A 12,996-nucleotide genomic window follows, 5' to 3' on the forward strand; every position below is an offset into this window, starting at 1 on the left:
CCCGACCAGGGATACTATCAATCCGCCAACCCCCTCAAAAGGTGGCGATGATGATGTTGTTATCACTGGTCATGGTTTCACTGCCCCTGGCAACCCAGTTATTTTGTCAAAGCACACTGCCAAGGAGGAATTTGCAGCTATGGGCAAGGGGAAAGGGAAGACAGATTTGTCCAACTTCATTAACCTTAGCGCCGAGGAGCTTCATTCCGGCTTCTTAAACCGCCTCTTCACAAGCCGGGATTATGAGGCCGGTTTGGTAAACTTAATGAAGGAGCGCTATGAGGTAATCTTCCAAACACTTTAAATTTGCTTGCAATGTATCTCCACTCCATAGTAGCCCGAAGGGCCGGTTTATCTCTTGAAGACAAATCGGGTCTTCTAATATTAAGAACACTTCAACTGAGTAGTCCCCAAGGGCCGGTTTATCTTAGCGAGATGAACCAGGACTTCAAAGAGCAAGAACACTTCAACTGAGTAGTCCCCAAGGGCTGGTTTATATTAGCAAGATGAACCGGGACTTCCTGTCCTCTTCACTGTGTACTTAACAGATCAATAGTGCATTAGCCCCCAAGTTCCAAGCTTAATACTTTTGTTTTGAGCCTTGGGACTTTAAGATCTCTGTTTTAAGAAGCAATCCGCATTAGCCTCCAAGTGCCAAGTGTATAACTTGTTATGTGCTTGGGACTTTGAAAGAAATTTTAACAGCTTCCTCTTCTGATATTTGCAGACTGATATAAATACCAAAGAGTCTCAAATCACCGATCTTCAAGAAAACATCAAGTCCCAACAAGAAGAAACCTCTAAAGCCAAAGAGGAGCTAAAGGGCGCTTTGACTGCCATGGAACAATTGAAGGATGGCTTCAAAACTGAATGCACCAACTGGGAAACCGAAAAGGCTGCTTTGCTGAAGCGGGTTGAAGACGCCGAAGCGGCTCTTAAACTGGTGGAAGAAGAGCTGACTGGGCTGAAACATCAAGTAAACGCCATGACAGCTGCAGTTTTTGGTAAGTACTTTATAATAGCCTGCTCTGAAGTGTTTTCAGCTCCGCCGGTTTAACACTAAGTTTTTAAATCGTCGCAGGAAATCACATTGCACATCTAGGTGTGGATATGGGGATGAAGTTGACGGCGGCTTACACATTGATTGAGCAACTATATACTGGTGCACAACGAGTCATCTCTGGAGCTTCATACAACAAACCGGCACCCACTTTGATCAAGGATACCTTGGCCAGGCTTTCAATGACTTCTGCTCAGATAGAGGAGGTGAAGCAATCGGCTGCCAGAGCGGGCGCTTTGCTAGCGCTGACTCATGCCAAATCATGGATAGCTGACTTGGATCTAGTTGATATCGCCAAGGGCTATCCGGATGAACAAGAAAACGGATCAGCATTTGACAATGAAGCCCTCAAGGCCCTGACCAAGGAGATGCGTCCGGTAGCAAGTCAGTTGGCTGACGAGGTGAATTTGACTTTGCATCAGTCCTTCTATGATGCCAACAACCATCAAGTTGACACTACTGTGAAGGAAGTGCAGAATCTTATTCCGCCAATTCGTAAGCACACTTATGCTCCAGACGTTGAACCGTCGAATCTTATAAGTGAAGAAGCTGTCTTTCAAGCTCTAACCCGGATTGACTGGACCACCATTGACTTCCAGCCACTAGGTGGAGAGGAGGGGGTTGAACCGACGCCTGAAGATCCATCAACCTCACGTCAACCCGACGATGAATCTTGATTCGGCAATCTGGTTACTGTCACAGACTTTGTTGTGTAAAAACAATTATTATTTTGGGCCTCAAAGCGCCTTGTAATAGGCTAGTTAAAATACTTTGATCTGTGGCAATGATGCATGACTTTCTTGATCCGCCATGATATTTGTTGTGCTTGATTATACTTTGATAATTTCATGCGATCCTGATGTCTGCATACAAAAAATTGTCCGGGCGGTTTACCGCCGGACGGGTCACAATGCCCAAGACAAAGCCTGGCTAATAACCAAAGCTAAATAAATATGAAATAACTCATACCTGTGATATGAAATCACTTAGTTGGTTTACCAACTCTTATTGTAGTAAGGATGAAGACCCAAATTTTGAGTTTTTATAACTCTCACCATGTAATGATGGTGTGTAATAAGTCATGCTGGGTTACGATGAACACCAGATGATCAAACTGGCGACATGTAGTCAAAGCCAGGCCGGGTTTTCAAACACCGGTTTGATAATATGGTCTGACAACTTGTAGTTGAAAGCCAAGCCGGGTTAACAAACACCGAGTTGATAATATAGTCTGACAACTTTTAGTTGAAAGCCAAGCCGGGTTAACAAACACCGGGTTAGTATGATGACTGAAAAGCCATACCGGGTCAATAGACGCTGGTTCAACCTAAAATTCATCAAAAGAGAAAAATCTTGACAAAGGCAAATAAAACCGTGTAGTCGAGGCTTTTCAGGGGCTGCCAGGCCCAAATTTGAGGCTTTTCATGGGCTGTTAGGCCACTGAGTTAAACCATTTTGCAAAGCCTTTTAAGATGGACCACCAACTAACCAATCGTCATTTTAACTTTGACAAGTTCAGGGTCTGTATAAGATTGACTTGTCAAACGTTCGGCGGGTCATGCCAGGATTACCTGGATAGGAGTGGCTTCCTTGATGAAGGCAGGTTAACCCGGGGTTTTAGGTGTATACACCAGGCTTCCAAGCCGTGGGTCGATACCCAATTACAAGGGTCCTTTCAAACTCTTTGTTACTTTACACAAAGAGCCCCCAAGTAACTTTGTGAGCTGTGCTCATTGGGTACCTATGTTTGAGCTATGCATAACATTCAGACTCTCTTTCGCCCCTTGGGTGTGAAGCTCCCAAGCTGTATTGTGGCATGATAGCCGGTTTAACAGGTAGTACTCCGCTTTGCCAGCTGAAGCCCCCATGTAACTTAAGCGATATTTGAGAGAAAACAGCAGAGGCCCTGCTTATAGCAAGGATGCCGGTTTATTATATTGATCATAATATATACATTGACGAAATATGTACATAAGAGAAGCCTATGGCTCAAGTATAGTAAGGCCGAAGGAGAGCTATGTTCCAGGGCCTCCGGGTCTCCTCCTCAGAACTGTGTGAGTTGTCTCGAACATCAATGAGGTAGTATGATCCGTTGTGCAGATTCTTGCTGACCACAAAGGGTCCTTACCAAGGTGGGGATAACTTGTGCATATCGGTCTGATCTTGGATGAGCCGGAGCACCAAGTCGCCTTCTTGAAAGGTTCTTGTTTTAACCCGGCGGCTGTGGTAACCCCGCAGGTCTTGCCGATAAACCGCCGAACGAGCCAAAGCCATGTCCCATTTTCATCTAACAGATCCAACGCCTCCTGGCGTTCTTGCTTGTTGTCCGATTCAACATAATTGGCAACCCGGGGCGAATCATGACGAATATCACTTGGGAGGACCGCCTCTGCCCCGTACACCATGAAGAAAGGTGTGTAACCCGTTGATCTGTTGGGAGTTGTGTTGATGCTCCATAACACCGAAGACAATTCTTCCACCCAACAACCCGGCGTCTGCTTTAAAGGAACTGTCGGTGTCAAAACCGGTGGATCTCGGGTAGGGGGTCCCGAACTGTGCGTCTAGGCGGATGGTAACAGGAGACAAGGGACACGATGTTTTTACCCAGGTTCGGCCCCTCTCGATGGAGGTAAAGCCCTACTCCTGCTTGATTAATATGGATGATATGGGTAGTACAAGAGTAGATCTACCACGAGATCAGAGAGGCTAAACCCTAGAAGCTAGCCTATGGTATGATTGTTGTTCATCCTACGGACTAAAACCCTCCGGTTTATATAGACACCGGAGAGGGCTAGGGTTACACAGAGTCGGTTACAATGGGAGGAGATCTACATATCCGTATCGCCAAGCTTGCCTTCCATGCCAAGGAAAGTCCCATCCGAACACGGGACGAAGTCTTCAATTTTGTATCTTCATAGTCTAGGAGTCCGGCCAAAGGTTATAGTCCGGCTATCTGAACACCCCCTAATCCGGGACTCCCTCAGTAGCCCCCGAACCAGGCTTCAATGACGATGAGTCCGTCGCGCAGATTTGTCTTCGGCATTGCAAGGCGGGTTCTTCTCCAAATCCCATATACCTATTGAATAGTGTCCGGCTTCTGGTAAATGTTGCGCTCCTTGGCTTCTGCGCCCAATAATGGCCATCTTCCACGTGTCAAACGAATGCGAAAAGCCAGGGTGTTTTTTCATTTACCCCCCTAGCTGCGCAAATGGGCCGCCTATAAAAAAGACAGGGATTTAGATCCGAATCACACCATCTTCCCTCCGCGAGCATTCATCGGAGCGCATTCGACAGAGATCCATTCCATCATGGCCGGTCGATGCAGCTCCTCCTCTCGCCCCCAGCCCTCATCCTAGAGATTGGGAGAGGTGTTCCGTCCCGCACAGCGAGCTAGTGGCGCTCCAAGCCAAGGGGCTTCTCCCCCCAGCCTACATGGTCCCGGTTCGAGCCGGGCTTGCCACCTATAATGGCGGAGAGCAAGCGGAGAGTGTCCCCAATCCCTCCAAAGGAGAGCGGGTATGCCTTGTCCCTTATTTGATAAGAGGGCTTGGATTTCCAATTTATCCATTTCTCCAGGGGCTCCTGGAGTTCTATGGCCTCCAGTTGCACAACCTTACGCCTGCCTCCATATTGCATATTGCGGGCTTCGTAGCCCTTTGCGAGCTGTTTTTGGGCATCGAGGCCCATTTCGCGCTGTGGAAGAAGTTGTTCTGCCTCATGCCCCGTTCTTAGGAGGGGTCGATATATCAAGTGGGCGGAGCCGAACAATGGCGCATCGCTGGGACCGGATATCTATCCGGAACCCCAAAGAAGCCGTCCGAAGACTAGCCTTCAGAATGGTTTTATGTAGAAGACGTCCCCCTGCCGGACCCTGTTCGGATCGGCCTCCCTGAGTTTGATAATGTTCCTTTGAAGAAGCGCCTAAGCTGGCGTCCACGGAGCCCTCAGAAGGAAAATGACAAGGACGTCCTTTACCTGATGAACCGGATAAGGCTGTTAGCTCATTCTGGACTGACCATGATCGAGGTCATGGCCACATGCATTATGCGGGGGGTGCAGCCGCTTCAGTATTGGGGCCACCCCATGTGGGATTTCAACGGGGTGGACGATGCCACCCGGTGCGGCCGTAAGGGGCCAGAATTGGCTGCCGCTCTAATAAAGATCTTGTCCGTTTTGTACAAGGGAGAAGAGGAGGAATTCCTCCGCGTCAACCCACGGGGCGTATTTTCTATGTACAATCCTCCAAGCTGAGTAAGCGGACACTTTCACTCGCCCATCGGTTTCATATTCCCATAGTTAAGTATTCAGTCTAGCAATTTCAACGCAGGAGCTACGCCAAGCTGTAAAGGAGATAAACAGCCCTCCTCCACAACCCGAGGACCCGGAACGGTCCTTCGACCCGGACTCCCAAGAGGACCCGGACTTATGTGTGGAGCTGATCGATGGGGTGTTTCATCAATTGAGCAAGGACAACACCTTAGTGGCCATTACAACTGATTATCCCGGACTACTTCCAGCCTCACAAGTAACCGAGACTGAAGTCCCAGTACCTTTAAGATGATCCACCCGTGCTTATTTTTGATCACCGTATACCAGTGGCATCTTTGCAGGGGAAGTCCTTGAGGCGGAGGGCCGAGCCTGCGGTGGCTAGCCAACAAGGGGCATCAAGGCCCAGCAGACTGAAAAGAAGTGCGGTCCGGATTGAGATGCCGGCACAACGGTATGGTGTGCCATTTTATTCCTAGGTTTTATTCCCTCAAGGCATACTGACGCTCGTGCTTTTTTCAGGAAAAAGAGCGCTCGCCGGACTATATTCGGAGAGGTTTCCAATCGCGCCTCCACCGGCCAGGCTCCAAGGCCGGGTCCGGAAGCGGAGGCGAACACGAGGCGCGCACCATACGCTCCTCCGACAGAGGATGCGGACGGGTTGTCTGCCACCAATTCCGAGGTGGAGAGTGCCATGAACCACAGGCGTCGCCGGACAATTCTTCGTGACGCTTGTTTCTCCCAAGAGGCATTGGATGCCTTCAATATGGGAGATGCGTACCTCCGTGCCGCTCAAAATGGTCTAGCCAGAGCCACAGAGCAGTATGTAAAAGACATACGGGTGAGAAAATTTGATGGTTATATATGTCAATAGCCCCCGAGACTTGAAATAGTTAGAACAACTGATTTAAGGATCATTTGTTATGCAGGATCTTACAGAAAAGAATACCCAACTGTCCCAGGAGCTGGAAGAGTGCAAGGCCCAACTTGAGGCCGCACTAGGCATGACAGGGGAGGCCAAGGAGACCCCCTCTGGTAATATATGCTTCGAAAGATAAGTATGTTGTGAAGTGCGGCATGTGTTCAAATCTGACAATAACATTGCAGATGGCGCCGGAGTGGATCCAGACAAGCAACAACTATTGCGTCGGTTAAAGGCCGTCGAGAGTGTGCTTACGAGGGTGAGGTAAGAGAAGAATAATCTCCAAGATGCCAAGACCCAGTTGGGCGAGGAACTAAAGGATGTTCGTGCTTAGCTGTCGGACTCCGTGAAGGAGAATCGGCGGCTTCGACGCGGCATTTTTAGTAAGTGCTTGAACGTACTTTGAATTAAAATTCAGCGAGGAAGTCGATTGATAGAGTTATATCTGTAGGTATGCTGACAGGTCGGCCTGCAGAGGAAATGCCCGGTTCTATGGGTGACCTTCTTCCCGAGCTCTTACAACTGCACGAATGAGTTCGGCAGGTAATGCAAGGCGTCGTCCAGGCCTTGTGGCCATCCGTCTCCATGCCCGAAGGCCTTGGAGAGCTTGCAGAGAAGCTGAAGGGAGCGCGGCGGCGCTTCCGATTATGGAAGATATTGGCCTGCCGTCAAGGCGCCAGGGAGGCCTGGGCCATGGTAAAGACGCGGTACACGAAGGCTGACCCAAACCACATGGCCGAGGTCAGACCTGTGGGGCCTGATGGGAAGGAGATCCCTGTGAGTTTAGTGTACGGCCAGATAGAGTTGGCCGCCAAATATTCTCAACAGGACTGTAAACTAGACAGCCTATTGGATGGTATTGAAGAGGAATATACCCAGTCAAATTGACTATGTAATTTAAGATGACATGTAAAATACCTTCTAGCCGGATTGTAGATCGTTTGTCATGGCGGACCTTTTCTCTTCAACCTCGGGACCTGATAGTCCGGAGTGTGTCTGAATACCCTCTCGGTTATGTAAGAACCGGGGCATGCATGGAGACTAGGCGTAGGGGTCATTAGTGGTTGAACAGACAAGTGCCCAACTAGTTATGTTATATTACATGGTTAGTAAGAAACATCTTCCAGGGAGAATAGTTCCGTTAGGGGTTCCTTTCCCTGGGAGGCATGCCCTAAAGTGCATGTCCGGACTGCGAAAAAAGCAGAAAAGCATCTGGGGGCGGATAAATAAACGAGTGAGAAATCATCTTTAGTTCACCGACCGAATATTCCCTTAAGAACGCTAGCTTTCGGCTTCATCCAGTCTAGGGTACACATCCGACTGACCCAGCAGTAACAATCACAGAGGTGCTCCCTTTATCGCTTAGCCGAACAATCGGGAACGTAGGGGTAAGCACAGGAGCCAAGCAACCCAGCTTGGCCAAAACTTAAGTCATATCGATGCATATAATGGTGAATAAAAGGTACATGCGGAAGTGTGACACATGTGTTGGGCATGAGGCCCGTATAAACAAGCTTCTGTTAAAGAAGCCCCCAGGTATAATGAGCGCGGATAGCGCGTCAATTGTGTGCGAACAAGGCGCGAACGAGCCCTTAAAGGCTGTAAGAGAAAAGGAGGGAGAAGGAGAGAAATATAAGACAACTAATGTGTAAAAAGTAGACAGAGGAAGGAGACGAACACTGAGTCCGGCGCTAGGCGTAGAATCTTCGAAGATGGGCTGCGTTCCATGGGTTCGGCTAGAGTCGGTTATCCAATGCATCTCGCAGACGGTATGCTCCACCAGTCAGGACTTGGTCAATAATGAAGGGACCTTCCCATTTGGGCTTGAGTTTGTCCTTTTTCTTGTCCGGCAGGCGTAGAACTAACTCGCCAACATTGTAAGTTTTGGCCCGTACTTCTCTGCTTTGATATCTTTGAGCCTACTGTTGATAGAATGCAGAACGGTCTTTTGCCATGTCACGCTCCTCCTCCAAGGCGTCCAAACTGTCCTGCCGATCGTGTTTGGCTTCTCGTTCTTCGTACATGCGCACGCGAGGTGAGTCATGAATTATGTCGCAGGGCAGAACTGCCTCCGCGCCGTATACCATAAAGAATGGTGTGAATCCGGTTGTGCGATTCGGCGTGGTCCGCAGCCCCCAGAGTACGGAGTCGAGCTCCTCTACCCAATGCGTGTTAGATTCCTTGAGGGACCGCACTAATCTGGGTTTGATGCCGCTCATGATTAGACCATTTGCCCGCTCGACTTGACCGTTAGTTTGTGGGTGATAGACTGAAGCGTAGTCGAGCTTGATGCCCATGTTTTTGCACCAGAGTTTGACCTCGTCGGCCGTACAGTTCGTGCCATTATTAGTGATGATGCTGTGGGGGACGCCGTAGCGGTGTACGACCCCTGATATGAAGTCTATCACCGGTCCGGATTCGGCCGTCTTAACAGGCTTGGCCTCTATCCATTTGGTGCATTTATCCACCATGACTAGTAGGTATTTTTGCTTGTGGGTTCCTCCTTTAAGGGGTCCAACCATGTCAAGCCCCCAGACTGCGAAGGGCCAGGTGATGGGTATAGTTTGGAGGGCGGTGGGTGGCATATGGCTTTGGTTAGCAAAGAGTTGGCAACCGACGCATCGTTGGACTAAGTCCCGAGCATCTGCCCGGGCCGTCGCTTACAAGGGCCCGGGCTGCGGCGTGGTGCCCACCGAGTCCGGCATGAATTTCAGCTAGAAGATTCCGCCCTTCCTCTTCGGAGATACAGCTTTGAAGGACTCCGGTGGTGCTTTTCTTATAAAGCTCCCCTTCATGGACTTTATAGGCTTTAGATCACCACACTATGCAGCGTGCCTCGTTTTGGTCCTCGGGGAGTTCCTGCCTAGTTAGGTAGGCTAGGAATGGTTCTGTCCACGGGGCAATGACTGCCATTATTATGTGGGCTGAGGATGTTACTTCATTGGCGAAGCCTCCCGTTGTATCAGAATGTTCGATGTCGGGCGGTGCGGTTGGGTCCGGGCTGTTATTTCCGGATTCCCCTTCCCATAATACGGATGGCTTGAATAGCCTCTCTAAGAAAATGTTGGGGGGGGGACTGCATTGCGCTTTGCGCCGATGCGTGCCAAGATGTTTGCTGCCTGACTGTTTTCCCGGACTATATGGTGAAATTCGAGCCCCTCGAGCCGAGCTGACATTTTTAGGACGGTGTTGCGATAAGCTGCCATTTTCGAATCCTTGGCATCAAAGTCTCCATTTATTTGGGAGATCGTGAGGTTCGAATCCCCATGCACCTTCAGGCGTTGGATGCCCATGGAGACTGCCATCTGGAGACCATGCAGAAGGGCCTCGTATTCGGCTGCGTTGTTGGAGTCTGTATACATTATCTAGAGTACATATTGAACTGTATCTCCTGTTGGGGGCGTCAGAACGATGCCAGCCCCCAGACCAGCTAACATTTTGGAGCCATCGAAGTGCATGATCCAGTTGGAATATGTGCCGTACTCTTTAGGGAGTTCGGCTTCAGTCCATTCGGCGACGAAGTTGGCCAAAACTTGTGACTTAATAGCCCGCCGCGGCTTATAGGTTATGTCGAATGGGAGGAGCTCGATGGCCCATTTGGCAATCTGGCCCGTCGCGTCGTGGTTGTTTATAATATCATTAAGAGGTACTTCGGAGGCTACTGTTATCGAACACTCTTGAAAGTAGTGTCGCAGCTTCCGAGAGGCCATAAACACCGCGTACGCTATCTTTTGATAATGCGGGTACCGTGACTTGCATGGAGTGAGGACAGTGGACACATAGTAAACTGGTTTTTGAAGGGGAAATTTGTGTCCGTCCATTTCTCGTTCGACGACGAGCACTGCGCTTACAACTTGATAAGTTGCCGCGATGTATAATAGCATTGGTTCGCCGACGTTGGGCGCGGCCAGGACCGGGTTTGTTGCTAATATGGCTTTTATTTCTTCGAGTCTGGCCGTGGCGGCATCCGTCCACTCGAAGTGTTCGATGTGCCGGAAGAGGCGATAAAGGGGTAATGCCTTTTCTCCCAAGTGGGAGATAAAGCGGCTTAGAGCCGCCACGCATCCAGTCAATTTTTGTACTTGTTTGAGGTCCTTTGGAATATCCAATTGTGATAGAGCTCGAATATTGGCTGGGTTTGCTTCAATTCCTCTACCGGATACAATGAAGCCCAAGAGCGTTGGCACGCCGAAAACACATTTTTCTGGGTTAAGGTTGATGTCATATGTTCGAAGGTTATCGAATGTGAGCCTCAAGTCGTCTAGTAGAGTTTTGACATGCTTGGTTTTGACGACCACGTCATCCACGTATGCTTCAACTGTTTTGCTGATCTGGTTTGCTAGACATGTTTGAATCATGCGCTGATATGTTGCGCCGGCGTTTTTGAGCCCGAAGGGCATTGTGTTGAAGCAGAATGGGCCGTATGGGGTGATGAATGCCGTTGCGGCTTGGTCTGGCTCTGCCATCTTAATTTGATGGTAGCCGGAGTATGCGTCGAGGAAACACAACGAATCGCGTCCTGCGGTAGCATCGATAATTTGATCGATGTGGGGGAGGGGGAAGGGATCCTTTGGGCAAGCCTTGTTGAGGTCCTTGAAATCAACACATAGGCGCCAGGATTTGTCCTTCTTTGGTACCATCACCAGGTTTGCTAGCCAGTCCGGATGTTTTATATCTCTGATGAATCCGGCCTCCAGTAGTTTGGCTAGCTCCTCTCCCATGGCTTGTCTCTTAGGTTCGGAGAAACGCCGAAGAGCCTGCTTGACAGGCTTGAACCTTTTAGGATCTTTAGGGTGTGCTCGGCCAGCCTGCATGGGATTCCTGGCATGTCTGAAGGATGCCAGGCAAAAATGTGCCAATTTTCGCATAGGAATTCTCGGAGTGCAGCGTCTACATCAGGGTTTAATTGCGCCCCGATGGAGGCCATTTTTGTAGGGTCTGTTGGATGGACTTGGAATTTGACTATTTCGTCCGCCAGTTTAAAGGAGGTGGACTTGGATCTTTTATCGAGTATCACGTCGTCCCTGTTCATCGTGGAGCACATCGCAGTCAGTTCCTCGGCCGCTAGGGCTTCGGATAGTGCCTCAAGGGCCAATGCGGCTGTCTTATTTTCGGCGCGGAGTGCTATGTCCGGGTCACTAGCAAGAGTGATGATTCCGTTGGGTCCGTGCATTTTGATCTTCATGTACCCGTAATGGGGTATAGCTTGAAAAATTGCGAATGCCTCTCGCCCTAGTAGAGCGTGGTATCCGCTACTGAACGAGACCACTTGAAACGTGACCTCCTCTGACCTGTAATTATCCGATGTGCCGAACACCACATCTAGTGTGATTTTTCCTGTACAGCACGCTTCCCGACTGGGGATTATTCCTCTAAAGGTTGTGTTGCTTCGCTCAATGCGGGCTCCAGTCTATTTCCATTTTTTGAAGGGTTTCCTCATAAATGAGGTTCAATCCGCTACCACCGTCCATGAGTACCTTGGTAAGGTGAAAGCCGTCCACTATTGGACTGAGGACCAATGCGGCTGGTACTCAGGCTGTTCGGAATTTAGGTTCATCAGTGGCATTAAAGGTAATAGCCATGTCACTCCATGGGTTTATTGTTGCTACTTGGTAGACTTCGGCAAGGCTGTGGAGTGTTCGTTTCCGCATATTATTTGATGCGAAAGTCTCGAAGACTGTTAATACCGTACTGGTATCCCTGGGCTAGTGCTCTGTGAGTTCTGGAGTTAGAAGCTCCTCGCCACTCCTGGCCACCTGCCGGAGTATCCAACATGCTCTAAGGCTATGACTTGTTGTGGCGCCCTCTGTACTATGAATTTTACAGGGTCCATTGAGCCATCCCTCTAGTACGGTTCCATGCCCTATAAAGGGTTTTTGCTTTTTGGTGTTTAACCCAGGTGCCTGGTAATAGTGCACCCTTTTATTTCGGACTGGGGTTGTATTCAGGGCCGGATTGTCCCAAAGTTTTATTTCGGTTTTCCAGGCGCTTTCCATCACACAGTACTTTTGGATGCCAAGTCAGCGAAGCGTGTAATGTCATAGCGACTTATGGCGTTGAGGATTCCGTTGTCCATGCAATTATTGCATAAGAATGAAATTGCATCCTCCTCGCGTCAGTCCTTTATCCTGTTCATAACCAGGAGGAATCTGGCCCAGTAATGATGTACTGTTTCTACGGGCTCTTGCCGAATTTGGGATAGATCCCTTATATTTGGGTGGGCGGGTGGGATTAAATCCGGAACCTCGCCCAATCTGAGACTCAGGGGCCAAGGAGTTTCCAAACTCGGAAGCTTGGGTTCTTGGATGTTGTCCAATGAATCTAGCCCGCTGCCTGACTTTAGGTTCAGGGCTTGAGTGACGTCCTCCAATCCGCGGGTATCCGGCTTGGAGGGATCGGGAATCCGGACATAACTAGTCCTTAAGATAGATGAAGACTTGCCGCATTGTTCCTCCACCACTACGACGTGGTGGGTGACCTGGGGAGAGTTAATCTCTCTCGGATCGGGTTTAAGCCCAATCTGATCATAGTCTGTAGCGACTCCTAGGGCGGCGATGCAATCCAAGAGCTCGTTTAAGGAAGAGAGCTCCATCGGATCTAACTGCTCGGAGAGTTCCGAGTTGACGTGGAGATTGCTTTCGATGACCTGAGAAGTCATCGTCGGCGCGGCGGCCGAACAGGCGGTCATAAGAAAACCGCCTAGCGGGAGAGTTTGGCCGATAGCCAAAGCTCCTTTAGCGACAGCGCC

The sequence above is a fragment of the Triticum aestivum genome, chromosome 6B (assembly GCF_018294505.1).
Source record: "Triticum aestivum cultivar Chinese Spring chromosome 6B, IWGSC CS RefSeq v2.1, whole genome shotgun sequence".
NCBI classification, from domain to species: Eukaryota; Viridiplantae; Streptophyta; class Magnoliopsida; order Poales; family Poaceae; genus Triticum; species Triticum aestivum.